Here is a 17461-nt window from a genome sequence, read left to right on the forward strand (position 1 = left end):
ACAGTAACATAGTAACATAGTAAATGACGGCAGAAAAAGACCTGCATGGTCCATCCAGTCTGCCCAACAAGACAAACTCATATGTGCTACTTTTTGTGTATACCCTACTTTGATTTGTACCTGTCCTCTTCAGGGCACAGACCGTATAAGTCTGCCCAGCACTATCCCCGCCTCCTGCCACCGGCTCTGCCACCCAATCTCGGCTAAGCTCCTTAGGATCCATTCCTTCTGAACAGGATTCCTTTATGTTTATCCCACGCGTGTTTGAATTCTGTTACCGTTTTCATTTCCACCACCTCCCGCGGGAGGGCATTCCAAGCATCCACTACTCTCTCCGTGAAAAAATACTTCCTGACATTTTTCTTGAGTCTGCCTCCCTTCAATCTCATTTCATGTCCTCTCGTTCTACCGCCTTCGCACCTCCGGAAAAGGTTCGTTTGTGGATTAATACTTTTCAAATATTTGAACGTCTGTATCATATCACCCCTGTTTTCTCCTTCTTCCAGAGTATACATGTTCAGTCATCAAGTCTCTCCTCATACGTCTTGTAACGCAAATCCCTTACCATTCTCGTAGCTTTTCTTTGCACCGCTTCAATTCTTTTTACATCCTTCGCAAGGTATGGCCTCCAAAACTGAACACAATACTCTAGGTGGGGCCTCACCAACGACTTATACAGGGGCATCAACACCTTCCTTCTTCTGCTGGTCACACCTCTCTCTATACAGCCTAACAACCTTCTAGCTACGGCCACCGCCTTGTCACACTGTTTCGTCACCTTCAGATCCTCAGATACTATCATCCCAAGATCCCTCTCCCCGTCCGTACCTATCAGATTCTCCCCGCCTAACACATACATTTCCCGAGGGTTTCTATTCCCTAAGTGCATTACTTTGCATTTCTTCGCATTGAATTTTAATTGCCAAACCTTAGACCATTCTTCTAGCTTCCTCAGATCCTTTTTCATGTTTTCCACTCCCTCCCGGGTGTCCACTCTGTTGCAGATCTTAGTATCATCCGCAAATAGGCAAACTTTACCTTCTAACCCCTCGGCAATGTCACTCACAAATATATTGAACAGAATCGGTCCCAGCACCGATGCCTGAGGCACCGATCCCTGAGGCACACCACTACTCACCTTTCCCTCCTCCGAGCGAATTCCATTTACCACCACCCTCTGGCTTCTGTCCGTCAACCAGTTCCTAATCCAGTTCACCACTTCGGGTCCTATCTTCAGCCCATCCAGTTTATTTAAGAGCCTGCTGTGGGGAACCGTGTCAAAAGCTTTGCTGAAATCTAAGTAGATTACGTCCATAGCTCGTCCCTGATTCAATTCTCCTGTCACCCAATCAGAGAACTCAATGAGATTCGTTTGGCACGATTTCCCTTTGGTAAAACCATGTTGTCTCGGATCTTGCAACTTATTGGCTTCCAGGAAATTCACTATCCTTTCCTTCAGCATCGCTTCCATCATCGACGAGGACATTATGGAGGACCCCTCCCCACCTGCAGCTCCATCGCCTGAGCCATCTCCATCCCCTGGGTCATCTCCATCCCCTGGGCCATTTCCAGGCCATGGGCCATCTCCAGCCCCTGGGCCATTTCTAGGCCGTGGGCCATCTCCAGCCCCTGGGCCATTTCTAGGCCGTGGGCCATCTCCAGCCCCTGAGCCAGCTCCAGCCCTTGGGCCAGCTCCAGCCCTGCACCTCCTGCAGCAGCTGGTAGATGGGCCACTGAGGGTCCTGCTGTTGCTGCTCATTACCCTGCTACAGAGGGCTTTAGTAAGAGGGTGTGGCCACCCTTGACAGACTGGGAGTTTTGGGGGGGAATTTGTAGGGTTGGTGGGGGTTTGTTGGGTTGGGGGGGATTTGTAGGGTTGGTGGGGATTTGTTGGGTTGGGGGGATTTGTAGGGGTGGGGGTGGGGGGTAATGTGTGGGCATTTGTACAAAAATATATTTTTTTAAATTTCATATAACAGGGTGTGTGTGTCTGTACCTTGTGCATTACAGCCTATCAAATACTGGTGTTGATGTGAGAGGAGGCAGCAATATGCATTGCATGGAATGTGAAGTGTGAATGTGAAATGTGATGCGTGTCTGTAATAATTGTGGCCATACAGAAGGCCACCTGTTCCTTCCAACCTACATGGCCGTATTTACAAGGGGGGTAGGGAGCCTGTATGGCCATTACTGTTGAGGAACACCAATGGCCATCCAGCCACTCTCCCTCCCCCTTACCATACAGCACCACAGCACAGAGTGGTGTCAATAATAGATTTGTTGTCTAGCACTTGTGATCTGCCAAGTAGAAACTTCCACATAACCCTAGGTAGCACATACACGATGTTTGCTCTGTGATCACCACACGCCCTTACCCACAACCATAGCACCTTGGTGGGGGCACATGAAGGAGCTACAAACAGCTGGCTCATCTTTTCACATTCCATGCATCAGCAATGGTATATAGTGCTGAGTAGAAAAGGCAAAACAATGAGAAAACCATTAGATGGATGCTTACTGCATCACAATTGCAATATAATACAAGAGTTACAGAAGGGCACAGGCCAGGGGACATAAATATGTGTTTAATGATTTGGATTTTGCTCACACTCTTTTCTGTAGTAGCTGATGGTGAGTTACATTCATGTATTCTGGGTATTTCTCTGTCCCAGGATGACTAGTTTCTACCTGAGGCAATGGAGGGTTAAGTGACTTGGCCAAGATCACAAGCAGTAGCAGTGGGAATTGACCTGGCAACCTTTGGATTATAAGGCTGGTGCTCGAACCACTAGGCCACTGCAGCCACCAGGCTGTAGCCACCTGCAAGTAATTTGGGTTGGGACTTGTAACCACAAACCCTCTCCCTCACCATGACTTCAGGGCTCAGTAGGCTGCACCTGTGGCCACTCTGAAGCTAGTGTGCAGCCTACATGTTAGAAATGTTCTTGTTGCATAACTATGGAGGATTGTAGGACTGTGTTTGATAATGTGGTGAAGACAATCATTGCATATATTATTCCCACCTCCCCCTCCCAGCAAACTTGAGAATGGGTGGGCACTTCATCAATGGGAACTGGGGTTCAACACATAAAGAAGGATGGAACCTACCGGGAAACAATACAGCAGCTCCAAGAGCTGCCCCACAGCATAGCGGACCTACGGCAAAACCACACAGTACAGCGCTGATGGGCTCCAACCAGTGCACAGGAACCTGGTGAAAATAGAGGTAAGAGTTGAATGCAGAGTACATACACTACTACTACTTAGCATTTCTATAGCGCCACAAGGGTTACGCAGCGCTGTACAAGTTAAGACATGGGGAAGGACAGTCCCTGCTCAAGAGAGCTTACAATCTAAAGGTAATAAGCTATGTAGTCAGTGTAGGTATCATGAATGGGGAAGGTGGTTAGGCGCCAAAAGCAAGGGAGAAGAGATGGGCTTTGAGTAAGGACTTGAAGATGGGCAGGGAGGGCGCATGGCGTATGGGCTCAGGGAGTCTGTTCCAGGCATAAGGTGATGCGAGGCAGAAGGGGCGGAGTCTGGAGTTAGCGGTGGTGGAGAAGGGTACAGATAGGAGTGATTTGTCCTGAGAGCGGAGGTTACGGGTGGGGACATAGGGGGAGAGGAGGGAAGAGAGGTAATGGGGGCTGCAGATTGAGTGCATTTGAAGGTCATTAGGAGAAGCTTGAACTGTATACGGTAGCGGATCGGGAGCCAATGAAGTGACTTGAGGAGAGGGGTGATATGAGAGTATCGGTTCACGCGGTAGATAAGACGTTGCGGCGGAATTTTGGACAGATTGAAGGGCTAAGCGGGAGACCAGCGAGGAGAAGGTTGCAATATCAAGACGAGAGGTAACGAGTGAGTGACGAGGGTTCGGGTGGTCTGTACAGAGAGGATGGGCGGATTTTGCTAATATATAGAGGAAGAAGCGACAGGTCTTAGCTGTCTGCTGGATATGGGCAGAGAAGGAGGGGGAGGAGTCAAAATGACTCCGAGATTGCGGGCTGACGAGACGGGGAGGATGAGGGCATTGTCAACAGAGACGGAGAGTGGGGGAAGAGGAGAGGAGGGTTTGGGTGGAAAGACAAGGAGCTCAGTCTTTGCCATGTTCAGTTTCAGATGCCGGTTGGACATCCAGGCGGCGATATCTGAGAGGCAGGCCGAAACTTTGGCCTGGGTTTCGACTGTGATGTCGGGAGGGGAGAGGTAGAGCTGGGTGTCATCGGCATAGAGATGGTACTGGAAACCATGTGATGAGATCAGCGAAGCCCAGGGAAGAGGTGTATATCGAGAAAAGAAGCGGTCCAAGGACAGATCCTTGAGGAAACCCCAACAGAGAGTGGGACGGGGGTGGAGGAAGAGCCATTAGAAAATACTCTGAAGGTGCGTTGGGAAGATACGAGGAAAACCAGGAGAGGACGGAGCCCTGGAACCCAAATGAGGACATGTGTCAAGAATAAATTATGATTGACGGTGTCAAAGGTGGCGGATAGGTCGAGGAGGATAAGATGGAATAGTGACCTTTGGATTTGGCAAGGAACAGGTCATTACAGACTTTAGTGAGTGCCGTTCTGTCGAGTGTAGAGGGCGAAAACCGATTGAAGCGGATCGAGGATGGCATGAGAGGAGAGAAATCAAGGCAGCGGCTGTGGACGCACGTTCAGTAATTTGGAGAGGAGGTAGGAGGGAGATGGGGCGGTAATTGGAGGGACAGGTGGGGTCAAGTTGATGGTTTTTTGAGAAGTGGTGTGACTACAGCGTGCTTGAAGGTGTTAGGGACAGTAGCAGTGGAGAGAGAGAGGTTGAGGATGTGACAGATTGAGGGGTTAACTGTAGGAGAGATGTTGGTAAGCAGATTGGTGGGAATGGGATCAGAGGAACAGGTGGTGCACTTAGAGGAAGAAAGAAGGCGAGCCGTTTCCTCTTCGGTGATCTCAGGGAAGGAGGAGAAGGAGGACAGGTTAGGTTGGTTGAGGGAGTGGGTTAAGATCACAGGGAGGAGAAGGCTTGGAAGTGAATTCAAGGTTTATCTTCTGCACTTTATCGCAGAAGTAGTCAGCTAGGTTTTGAGGAGAGAGTGGGGGGGGGGTGGGGGGTGGGAGCGGAGGGCACTTAAGTAGGGAGTTGAGGGTGGCGAAGAGGCACGAGGGTTGGAGCCAAGAGAATTGGTTAATTGAGAATAATATTCCTGTTGGCAAGGAATAGGAGGACTGGAAGGAGGATAGCATGAATTTGTAATGGTTGAATTCTGACAGGTGCGAGATTCCTCCAGAGTCGTTCAGCAGATCGGGTGCAGGAGCGAAGGTAACGGATGCAAGGGGGTTAACCAGGGCTGAGGATTAATGCGCTTAGTGGGCAAGAGACAGATGGTGCTAGGGTATCCAGAGCAGTGGAGAGAATTTCATTGTAGGTAGAGACAGCCGTGTCGACAGATTCAGAAGACGAGATGGACGGGAAGAGATTGGAGTATGTTGAGAGGATAGGGTAGGGGGGTCGACAGCTTGGAGATTCCGGAAGGCAGTGGTTATAGTTGGGTGAGGTTGAGGGGGAGGGTGATGAAGTGTGAGGGTGATTAGGTGATGATCTGAGATAGGAAGGACTGAGGTGCAGAAATTAGAAGGTGAGCAGGAGGAGAAGGAGAACGAGGTCAGACATGGCCATCACGGTGAGTAGGGGGTGGTAGAGGATAGTCGGAGGTTAAAGGAGGATATCAGAGTGAGGAATTTAGAAGCGTAGGAGTTGGATGGTTGTCAACGTGAATGTTAAAAATCACAGAATGAGGGATGGAGATGCGGGATCAAGAAAGACGTGAGCCAAGTGTCGAAGTCAGTAAGGAATGAAGAGAGGGGCTTATCAGGGGGATGGTAGATGACAGCAACTCTGATGGTAATGGGTAGAATAGTCGGATGGAGTGAGCTTCAAAGGACGAGAAGCAGTGTAGACTGCGGCAGGAGGGAGGGTTGGAAACTACAGGAGGGCGAGAGAAGTAGCCCATGCCTCCACCGCGCCATCTGGGCGGGGAGTGTGGGAGAAGAGATAACCTCCATGACAAAGGGCCGCGACTGAGGCAGAGTCGTCAGGGGAGAGCCAGGTTTCGGTTAGGGCGAGTAGATGAAGGGAACGAGAGATGAAGAGATCGTGGGTGAAGGGCAGTTTGTTGCAGACCGAGTGGGCATTCCACAAGGCACATGAAAGGGAAGGGAAGAGGGGGGGGAGAGGGGAATAGAGACGGGTTGAGGCATCACGGAATCGTTTACGTGGATAGGAGGAGGACAGGTGAGGAGGGCCTGGATTAGGATTAATGTCTCCCGCAGATAGCAGGAGAAGGAGCAGGAGAGTGCGGAGGAGGGTGGGGGAGGTCGGGCGATGAAGGCGGCGAAGACGGGGTGCACTTAGGAGGAATGGTGAAGGGTTAATGGCAGGAAGGAGGTGTTGAAGATTAAGGGCTAGGAAGGAGGAGGGGGACAAGAGAGATGGTGAGGTGGTGAGGGATGGGGGTGAATAGGGTATTGCCGTAGCGGGCAGGTCGGGAGGGAACACAGGTGGGCAATGAGTTCCAGCGGTGGACAGCGGTAAATGGAGGGGAAAAAGATTAGGAAGGGACAGGGTAATTAAGAGGATGTGGACAGGGGCCATAAGTAGTGATTGCGGTGTAATAGGTGTAAGTGTAGAGACTGAGGTGAGAAGTAGATAGATAGAGCCTCCGCTTGGAATTGGAGGGATAGATGGATTGGAGAGCAGGTAAGTCAATGGCTGATAAGTTAGCAGGCAGGCAGGTGAGGCAGTGGCTGCAAGCTAGCAGGCGGGCTGGAGCAAGCTGGTGCGGATGGACAGGGACGAGCAGGGAGAGGCTGGGGGGTAGGTATGGCAAGTAAATCAGTGGGTGACAAGCTAGCAGGCGGGTTGGGGCATGCTGGAGTCGATGGATAGGAACGAGCAGGGAGATGCTGGAGAGCAGGTAAGACAAGGGCTGACAAGTTAGCAGGCAGGCAAGTAAGTCAGTGGCTGACAAGCTAGCAGGTGGGCTGGAACAAGCTGGTGCAGATGAGCAGGAATGAGCAGGGAGAAGCTGGAGCAGGCAGGCTGGAGCAGATGGACTGAACAAGCAGGGAGAAGCTGGTTCAGGTGGATCGGAGCACGCTGGAACAGATGTACTGGAGCGGGCAGGCTGGAGCAGGTGTACTGGAATAAGCAGGGAGAAGCTGGTTCAGGCAGGCTGGAGCAGGTGTACTGGAACAAGCAGGGAGAAGCTGGTACAGGTGGGCTGGTTCAGGCAGGCTGGAGCAGGTGTACTGGAACAAGCAGGGAGAAGTTGGTTCAGGCGGACTGGAACACGCTGGAGCAGATGTACTGGAGTAGGCAGGCTGGAGCAGCAAGTAGGCTGGAGTGAATGGACAGTCCTTGATCATGAGCAGAAAGAGAAGAGGTGGCTGAGAAGTATGAGCTTACCATGAACTTGTGTTTCAAGAATGTGTAATGCGGCTTCTATCTTCTGGACCATTAGCTCAATGTCTGCCTCAGTGAAATGACCCTTACCGATGGGTGCTTGATTTGGTGGCATTCTACCAATCTCTTCGCTCCCACAGACTGCCTGCTACAACCAGGCAGACAGAATGGGAGACAAAAAGGAAGGCTCAAAGGATGTGGTAGACTGGAAACGGAAGCGTTGTTGGCTGAGGGCAACCACAAATAACAACCCCCCAAAATACACAGGTGTACCGAAGCATACATTGCCAAACACAAAGGTTAATATAAGTGAGGGTAAAACACTGTGAACTAATGTTAATCAAAACCGCAAAAGTCCCAGCACAGAAACTCGTGGTTTAAATGGCAATCAAGAACGGGAAGGCAGGTGGGGACGCCCATAGTTATCTACCCATAATCAAAATCACACGCCCCAAATCGCTACCTCAGCTGGAGACATTAAGGAATTGTGTGTATAATCGAAATCAATGCGTACATATCCGGCACGCCTATCCCGTTCCAACATGGGCATTCCTGGCAACTATTTAGACGCCCACTCCTTATTTTCGAAACCCCATTGGTACAATGCCGCCACGCCAGACCCTAACCCAGAAGGGTAATTTCAGCGACGGAGAAGTGGAGCTTCTGGTCCAGGAGATCGAACAACGACACGCCAATCTGTTTGCTCCCACAGGGCAGAGGCTGGCTGCAACGACAAAGCAGCGGGAATGGGAGGCGGTACGTGACCGGCTGAATGCAGTCTTCCATTGTGCAAGGGACGTGGAGGACTGCAGCGCAAGTGGCGCAAGCTGACCGGGATGTGAGGAGGAAGGCTGGGGCCAATCCCGCAGCACACGACACCGCCAACCTCACCCCATGGGAGCGCATGGTTCACGCCCTCCTACCCCAGGAGGGCATCCATGGGATCGGGTCCCTTGACACCTCAGCACAGCCTGAGGGCTCAGGTAGGTTGACCATTATGAAGCTGGGGTATCTGTTGTGCTGCACTACACTATGTTACACAAGTTGGGGGCAGGAGGAGGGAGGTGGGGAGTGGGGGGCAGGAGGAGGGAGGTGGTGATAGTGGGGTCGGAGGAGGGAGGTGGGGGAGGAGTTTCAGCAGTGTGTGTCTCTGGCTGTCTTCATATGTAGACTAATAGGCCACTTTTATGATGCTGTCTTGACCTCCTAACCCCTACTCACTTGATCAGTACCCTTACTCATTATCCTTACCTTAGTCATTCGCTTCCCTCTTACTTGTCCTGACTGTGCATCTTAATTACATTGTAAGTTCTATTTGATTAGTGGCAGTGAGGCAGCCTGGGCAGAGAAAACATATTAATTTGTTAATTCTGTTTAAGTTTGGTTCAGTCCTGCAAGTGATAGAATGCCATCTGGGTTTAATTACTCAAATGTCTAGCTTTGCTAGACTAGAGGTTAGAAGGTCAGAGAGAAATGAAACTTTCTTTGTCCCTTTTTGAGTGATGGATTGTTAGGGCTGGTTCATAGGTATTATTTACCACATCTGGATGCCATTCTAAGTAAGGCAGGCATAGTGGATAATCTCGAGGGGATCAGCATGCAGGCTGTTTAAAAGATTAGACTGAACGCTGTTTAGAAGGAGATAGAGTAGATTTAAATAATTCTAGATGATTTAGATTTTGTCTTATAAGGAATTCTGATTTCTGCTTATTTTAAAATAGTTTTATTCTGTTAATTAATAGTGCTATTTCTCTATGTAAATTATCTTTCAATTCAGTGTCTGACTTTCAAGTGAGATTTGTCTGCAGTTTAAGAGGTCATCATCTAGTTTGAATTATCCACAGTCCTAGTTAGTTCTGTGTATGAAGCTAGAGGGTGAAAGAGGTCAGGAAAAGTCAAGTCTTCTCCTTGATTGATTATAGCTAAGTGTAGGACTGGTCTTCTGAAAGTAATAACAAACCATGTCTGTGTGCCATTAAGCAAGACTGGCCCCTTGGCCCCTTAATGAATGCCAGAGTCCAGTTAACAGGTTAGTATGAAGTTGACTGGGAATCTGAGAATTTAATAATAATAAAATGCAGGAGATAGGTGCCACATTGTCTAGTTTGAGAGACCCCAGGTCATAGGTCAGTTTAGGAAATATCTCAAACCTATGTAACTGATATTTTTGAGTAAATGTGTAGAGATAATTAGTTCAAGACAGGGTAATCAATCTATTCCTTACCATCTGGTGAGAAAGGGGGGCTAGAAGGGTTTAGGACCCTATATAAAGGAGAGCAGAATCAGCTTACATTAGAGAAGGAGCTGAGACGAGAAGGAACCAAGACAGGAGACACAAGACACAGAGAGCTGAAGGAGAGAGCTAGCGCTGATGTCCTACTTTGTTTGCTGGCAAATAAAGAAGATTCCTCTCTCATTCTGGTGTGTGGTGTTTGACTCCTGAAGTACCACAGATTCTGCTAACAATAGTGGTAATTCCTGCAACAATTCCTGGTGTCAGAAGTGGGATCCGGACCCTGCATCAATTTCTGGCACCCAACTGACTGAGGAACACTGGCCGGGTATGTATTTGTATTCTGTATTCTGTATTGTATCCTAGGAAACTGTAAACCAGCCCCTCAAAAGTTGAGGGAAGGGGAGTCTGATCAACTCCGCGAAGGCCTTAGTACCTTCTAGTCTAGTGGGAACTAGCAGGGAAACCGCCAGAGCTTATCTGTATTTGAACATCTGAAATTGTTGGGTGGGATTTTTTGTATAGTGTGTGGTGATGCATGAATGTTAAATGAGTGTGGACTTCTTATAGCTGCGGTTCCAGTTAACGCGAGTTCAACTGGCCAGCGACGGAAGGAAGCGATTGTTGTTTGTCTACCTTGTGTCTCTGGACGTGTGGACCCCTTACCACACTTCCAAAAAATTTCCCTTCCTTTCTGTGTGTTGTAACTGTAAGCATTATGGGGGGGGACATCGTCTAGTCAAACTGGTACTCCCCTAGATTGTATGCTTAAGAAATTTAAGAAAGGATTTTAGTTAATGATTATGGGACAGACTTTAAGCTTAAGTACTCTAAGAACTTTGTGTGAAGTTGAGTGGCCATCTATGGGAGTGGGGTGGCCCCCTGGTGGCAGCTTAGATATTGAAGTAATCCGGAAGGTCTACAGCATAGTTGTAGGAGAACCAGGATATCTTAAACATAAGTACATAAGTACATAAGTAGTGCCATACTGGGAAAGACCAAAGGTCCATCTAGCCCAGCATCCTGTCACCGACAGTGGCCAATCCAGGTCAAGGGCACCTGGCACGCTCCCCAAACGTAAAAACATTCCAGACAAGTTATACCTAAAAATGCGGAATTTTTCCAAGTCCATTTAATAGCAGTCTATGGACTTGTCCTTTAGGAATCTATCTAACCCCTATATAGATTCCTGGGACAGCCTTGTGACTGACCCTCCCTCTTGGTTAAAAACTTATATGGGATCCCCGGTAAAGTTCATGTTGGGCCGCGTTCAAAGAAAGATTATTAGAAAATCTAAACTGGAGGAGGGAAAGAGTCCCAGGAAGCCCACCACCCAATCGGTGGCTTCCGCCCCTACTCTGTCCGAGAAACCCATACTCTCTGATGACCCCTCAGATCTTGAGCCACCACCTTATGGCCCACTGTTGAGGTTCCGCTCCACCCCCAGAGATCCACGGCGTCCAGCCCAAGCCTCTCCAGCACAGGCTTCTCCGGATAGTTCCTCCCCTTCTGTGCAAACCCCGCCACATCCTAGGTTGGATTTTTCAGCCAGCATCTACCCTTCTCTGCCACATCCTTCCCTGCTAACCTCCCTGACCCGCTTTGGCCCCACTCCCTGACTCCTCAACTCCCGACAGCCCAGCCTCTCCCTATAGTACCCCTCCCCACTCATCAGGGGCCCAGCATCCCTTTCAATGGACTGAATCACCTGTGATCACCTCTCAGCCTATGAGTACCCCTCCCCATCCCTCAGGGGTTCAACACACCTCCCCTGAATGGGTTAGACCCGCTGCAATCACCTTTGAGCATGATAAGGGGGTAGCTCCTAGCTCTACCTCAGGTTCCATTCCCACCTCCTCGAGAGCTCTGCCACTCCGTCAGGTAACCACCACTCGACCAGATCCTAATAATCAGGGTCAGGTTATACAGGCCTACCAGTATGTACCCTTCACAACCACCGATCTCCTGAATTGGAAGACGCATTACCCCTCTTATACTGAAAAGCCTCAGGCAGTGGTGGACCTAGTGGCTAGCATTATGGCCACGCATAACCCAACTTGGACTGATTGTGAACAGCTCCTCCTGACCCTCTTCACAACTGAGGAGAGGCGGAAGATTTTACAAAATGCTGAGGCCATCATGCGAGCGCGTGTCCCCGAGGGGATACAGGACCCAGAGGAATGAGTTAAAGCTCGGTTCCCTCGCGCAGCTCCAGCTTGGGATTCAAATAATGGGCAGCACTATGAACTGTTGTCTGGCTATTGCCGGGACTTGCTGGAAGGTATGAAGAAAGGCATAAAGAGGCCCATTAATCTGGCAAAGGTCTCTGAAATTCTCCAAGGGGCAACTGAATCCCCTGGGGCCTTTTTAGAGCGACTAATTGAAGCCTACAGAACATACACCCCATTTGACCCTGAGGCACTAGAAAACCAGAGAATGGTGAATAGTGCATTGGTGGCCCAGAGTATGCCAGATATCCGGAAGAAGCTGCAGCGTCAGGAGGGATTCGCAGGGATGAATACCACCCAGCTAATTGAGATTGCAACAAAGGTTTTCGTTAATAGGGATCAGGAGATGCGCCGAGAGGCTGACCGGAAGATGCAGAAGAAGGCCGACCTCTTGGCGGCAGCCATTACTAATTCCACCCTTAACCGAGGTCGACCTCCAGCCAATGGGAAGCTGAAGTGGGACCCCGGACCGCCAGCCCGGCCTCGAGATTCCTTCAATCAATCCCGGCCACAAGGGGAGATTCCCAAACCACGATTGGAGAGGGATCAGTGCGCCTACTGCAGGGAAAGAGGGCAATGGAAAGATGAATGCCCCCAGAAGCGCCAGGGACTGAGAAGGGGACCAGGAGATCGAGGAAGCCGAGGCCGAGTTCGAGAGGGAAGGTATGAGCCTTCTGAATCTGACATCATTGGGATAGCTGAGATGGCAGAATGGGATGAATAGGACAGACCGGGTTCCTACAAACTGGGCTCCCATGAACCCATGGTCAAGCTAACCATAGGGAGCCGCTCAATTCCATTCATGATTGATACAGGAGCTGAACATTCTGTTGTGACGGAGCGATTAGCGCCTGTGTCTGGAAAAACTGTCCGAGTGGTGGGAGCCACGGGGGTGCAGAACCGGAGGCCCTTCCTGACGACCCGTAGATGCCAATTAGGCTCACACACAGTCACTCATGAATTCCTGTATATGCCAGACTGTCCAATCCCTTTGTTAGGCCGGGACCTGCTGTCCAAGCTTAGGGCCCAAATTTCCTTTGACTCTGATGGCCAGACTTCAGTCTCCTTTCGGCCCCCGACATCCAGCCCTAAGGGCATATTGAGTTTCTGCTGCCCCCTTGAAGAAGAATGGCGGCTGCATCAGTCGCATGGCCAAGTTGACCTACCCCTGGCCGACAGCTTCCAGGTCAATGGGGTATGGGCAGAAGATAATCCCCCAGGGTTGGCCCGAAATATTCCTCCTGTCCATGTAGACTTACTTCCAAGTGCCCGGCCAATCCGTCTTCGCCAATACCCAATTCCCCGAAAGGCTCTGGAAGGGATTCAAGCACATCTGAATCGTCTGTTATCCCATGGAATTATTCGACCTTGCCAGTCTCCATGGAATACGCCACTGTTGCCAGTCCAGAAGCTGGGGACTGAGGACTACCGGCCAGTCCAAGACTTACGAGTGGTCAACAAATCTACTATTTCATTACACCCTGTAGTGCCTAATCCATATGTCCTGCTTGGATTGATACCTTCTGGAGCTACCCATGTCACGACACTGGACCTAAAAGATGCCTTCTTTTGTATTCGGGTGGCCCCCGCCAGTCAACTGCTTTTCGCCTTTCAATGGGAAAACCCAGTAACAGGGACGAGAAGCTTCAGTATACATGGACCCACCTGCCACAAGGGTTCAAGAACTCCCCCACCATTTTGGGACTGCTCTAGACAAGACCTTAAGTTTTAAATCTGAGCCTTCCAGGCGAGTTTTACTCCAGTATGTAGATGACCTCCTTTGCAGCAGTGACCCAGGAAGAGTGTTTCGAGGCTACCAGAGAATTGCTGGAGTTACTCTTGGATTGCGGGCTATAAGGTCTCACGCTCGAAGGCCCAACTCTGTCAGTCAGAAGTGAAGTATCTGGGCTTCTGCATTTCCCAGGGAAGTCGGAGACTGGATGTCAGTAGGAAGCAAGCGGTTGCTGCAATTCCCCAACCCAAGTCCAGAAGGGAAGTTAGGGAATTTCTGGGAGCAGCCGGATTCTGCAGAATTTGGATTCCAAATTTTGCACTGATGGCGAAACCCCTTTACCAGGCCACAAAGGGGGGTGAAAAGGAACCATTTGAATGGGGACCTATTGCTCAACAATCCTTCATCGCCATAAAGAAAGCCCTACTCCAAGCCCCTGCGTTAGGCCTTCCTGATGTAGAGAAACCTTTCTCACTGTATGTCCACGAGCAACAGGAGGTTGCTCTGGGTGTGCTGACCCAGATGATGGGATCCTGGCAGAGGCCTGTTGCATACCTGTCTAAACAGCTGGATGGAGTGGCTAAAGGATGGCCAGCCTGCCTGAGGGCCATTGCAGCAACAGCCTTACTGGTCCAGGAAGCTGACAAGTTGACCTTGGGGCAAGAACTGGTTGTCAAAGTCCCCCACGCAGTTCTCACCCTCATGGAGTACAAGGGCAACCACTGGTTTACAAATAGCCGCATGGTTAAGTACCAAGCCAGTTTATGTGAGAATCCACGGATACACCTGGAAACAGTGGCTACATTCAATCCCGCCACTCTTTTGCCAGCATCTGAGGGACCACCGGATCATGACTGTATCCAAACCATGGATGAAGTGTACTCCAGTCGACCAGATCTCAAAGATGTTCCTTGGAGGGACCCAGATGTAATTTATTTCACAGATGGAAGCAGTTACGTGGAGAACTCCAAGCGATTGGCAGGCTATGCTGTGGTGACAGAGGACAAGGTGATAGAAGCAAGGGCCCTGCCCCAAGGAACTTCAGCCCAGAAAGCAGAACTTGTGGCCCTCATACGAGCTCTGGAGCTAGCAGCAGGACTGGTGACCAACATTTATACTGATTCCAAGTATGCCTTCACAACTCTACACGCTCATGGAGCTTTGTATAAGGAAAAGGGACTCATAAATGCCGCAGGCCAACCTGTTAAGTATGGACCCGAAATACTTCAGTTGCTAGAAGCCGTTTGGGCCCCTAAAAAGGTAGCTGTCATTCACTGCCGGGGACACCAAAGGACAGATACTCCAGTGGTCCGAGGGAATCGCCATGCTGATCGGGTGGCAAAGGAAGCTGCTCGAGGACCTTTAGCAGGTACTGTGACCCCTCTGTTCCAAATTCGACTGCAAGAATGGACGCCTATGTACACCCAAACGGAAGAGAAATGGGCTCAAGAAGAAGGGGCAGTAAGGAGACCTGATGGCTGGTTACATCTCCCTGATACCAGAGTTCTGGTGCCACGCCACCTAGCTTGGCCTGTAGTGTCTCAAGCTCATGACCTGTCACACTTAGGGAAAACAGCACTAGCCCGCCTACTCAGTCGAGTAGTGGTCCTGGAAGGATTGGATAGTCTGGTTGCCACTTCCTCTGCCCGATGTACTCTCTGTGCCCAGAATAATGCTCGTCAGGGACCCCGTATTCCACCAGGAGTTCAGTCCAGAGTCCCTAGTCATAGACTTCACAGAAATGCCCAGGAGCGGTAGGCTCCGATACCTCTTGGTCATGGTCTGCACTTTCTCTGGGTGGGTGGAAGCATACCCTACAGTCACTGAGAAAGCCACAGAAGTAGCTCGAGCCCTCCTTAGGGATGTCATCCCCAGGTATGGACTGCCCCTTGCCATAGGCTCAGATAATGGTCCCGCCTTTGTTGAAGCCACACTTCAGGCCCTGTCCCGCGCATTGCGCATTACCTGGAAATTGCATTGTGCTTACCGTCCCCAGAGTTCAGGGCAGGTTGAGCGGGCAAACAGAACCTTGAAAAATAGCCTAGCAAAGATTTGTCAGGAAACTCAACTGAAATGGCCACAGGCACTGCCACTAGCCCTCTTCCGCCTCCGATGCACCCCAACTAAAGGAACGGCCCTCTCTCCCTTTGAAATTGTGTATGGGAAGCCCCAGCCATTTGCAGGGAATTAAGGGAGACATAGGGACTTTAGGGTCTGCCCAGGTGCAGGAGCAGGTAGCCCTCTTGGCCAGGATAATTTCTGAGCTTCAGTCTTATGTGAGAGAAATAAACCCTGTCCCCTTCCAGGCTCAGGTACATTCCTTCCTGCCAGGGGATGGAGTTTGGGTTGAAAGACTGGAGGCTCCAGCCCTTGGGGCCCCGGTGGAAAGGACCTTTTACTGTTTTGCTTTCTACCCCTACAGCTGTGAAGGTCGCAGGGATAACTCCATGGGTCCATTGGTCTCGAATCAAGTCTGCTGACCAGACTGAGCCCAGCACGGATCAGACGGAGCCTAAACAGTGGAGAGCAGAAAGTGATCCAGCGGAGCCATTGAAGTTGCGCTTGACCCGAACCAAAGAATCTACTAGCTGAAAAGAAGGGTCAACTGCATACCGCAGGAGCTGCTGGAATTCGGCTTCATACTGAGACTCTTTGTTGCCCTGATTCTGGCTTTCCTGGAATTCGAGAGCTTGAGCCTTGTCAGTTGAGGTTCTATCCCAACTGGTATAAGAAAAAGACTGAGAACATTATATTAGAGTAATCTGTGACTAGCACAGACTGTTGGAAGGTATGGAGTTGGGATCACTATAGTCCCTAGAGTTTGAGTTGTGAGACTTATCTCTGCATAAGCTGATTTTAGTCTCAAAGGGGGGAATGAGGCAGCCTGGGCAGAGAAATCATATTAATTTGTTAATTCTGTTTAAGTTTGGTTCAGTCCTGCAAGTGATAGAATGCCATCTGGGTTTAATTACTCAAATGTCTAGCTTTTGCTAGACTAGAGGTTAGAAAGGTCAGAGAGAAATGAAACTTTCTTTGTCCCTTTTTGAGTGATGGATTGTTAAGGCTGGTTCATAGGTATTATTTACCACATCTGGATGCCATTCTAAGTAAGGCAGGCATAGTGGACAATCTCGAGGGGATCAGCACGCAGGCTGTTTTAAAAGATTAGACTGAACGCTGTTTAGAAGGAGATAGAGTAGATTTAAATAATTCTAGATGATTTAGATTTTGTCTTATAAGGAATTCTGATTTCTTCTTATTTTAAAATATGTTTTATTCTGTTTAATTAATAAGTTCTATTTCTCTATGTAAAATATCTTTTCAATTCAGTGTCTGACTTTCAAGTGAGATTTGTCTGCAGTTTAAGAGGTCATCATCTGGTTTGAATTATCCACAGTCCTAGCTAGTTCTGTGTATGAAGCTAGAGGGTGAAAGAGGTCAGGAAAAGTCAAGTCTTCTCCTTGATTGATTATAGCTAAGTGTAGGACTGGTCTTCTGAAAGTAATAACAAACCATGTCTGTGTGCCATTAAGCAAGACTGGCCCCTTGGCCCCTTAATGAATGCCAGAGTCCAGTTAACAGGTTAGTATGAAGTTGACTGGGAATCTGAGAATTTAATAATAATAAAATGCAGGAGATAGGTGCCACATTGTCTAGTTTGAGAGGCCCCAGGTCATAGGTCAGTTTAGGAAATATCTCAAACCTATGTAACTGATATTTTTGAGTAAATGTGTAGAGATAATTAGTTCAAGACAGGGTAATCAATCTATTCCTTACCATCTGGTGAGAAAGGGAGGCTAGAAGGGTTTAGGACCCTAT

The 17461-nt window shown here is 49.5% G+C and overlaps 1 long non-coding RNA gene across 1 annotated transcript; it reads left to right on the forward strand.

Annotated features, from left to right (window-relative positions):
- Positions 1–9137: 9137 nt before the first annotated feature.
- On the forward strand, positions 9138–16997 carry LOC115460259. The gene is made up of 4 exons (XR_003940436.1): positions 9138–9227; positions 9479–9482; positions 10702–10707; positions 16973–16997. It is a non-coding gene; the product is annotated as an uncharacterized LOC115460259 (long non-coding RNA).
- Positions 16998–17461: the final 464 nt, after the last annotated feature.

Source organism: Microcaecilia unicolor, chromosome 1 (genome assembly GCF_901765095.1).
Source record: "Microcaecilia unicolor chromosome 1, aMicUni1.1, whole genome shotgun sequence".
NCBI classification, from domain to species: domain Eukaryota; kingdom Metazoa; phylum Chordata; class Amphibia; order Gymnophiona; family Siphonopidae; genus Microcaecilia; species Microcaecilia unicolor.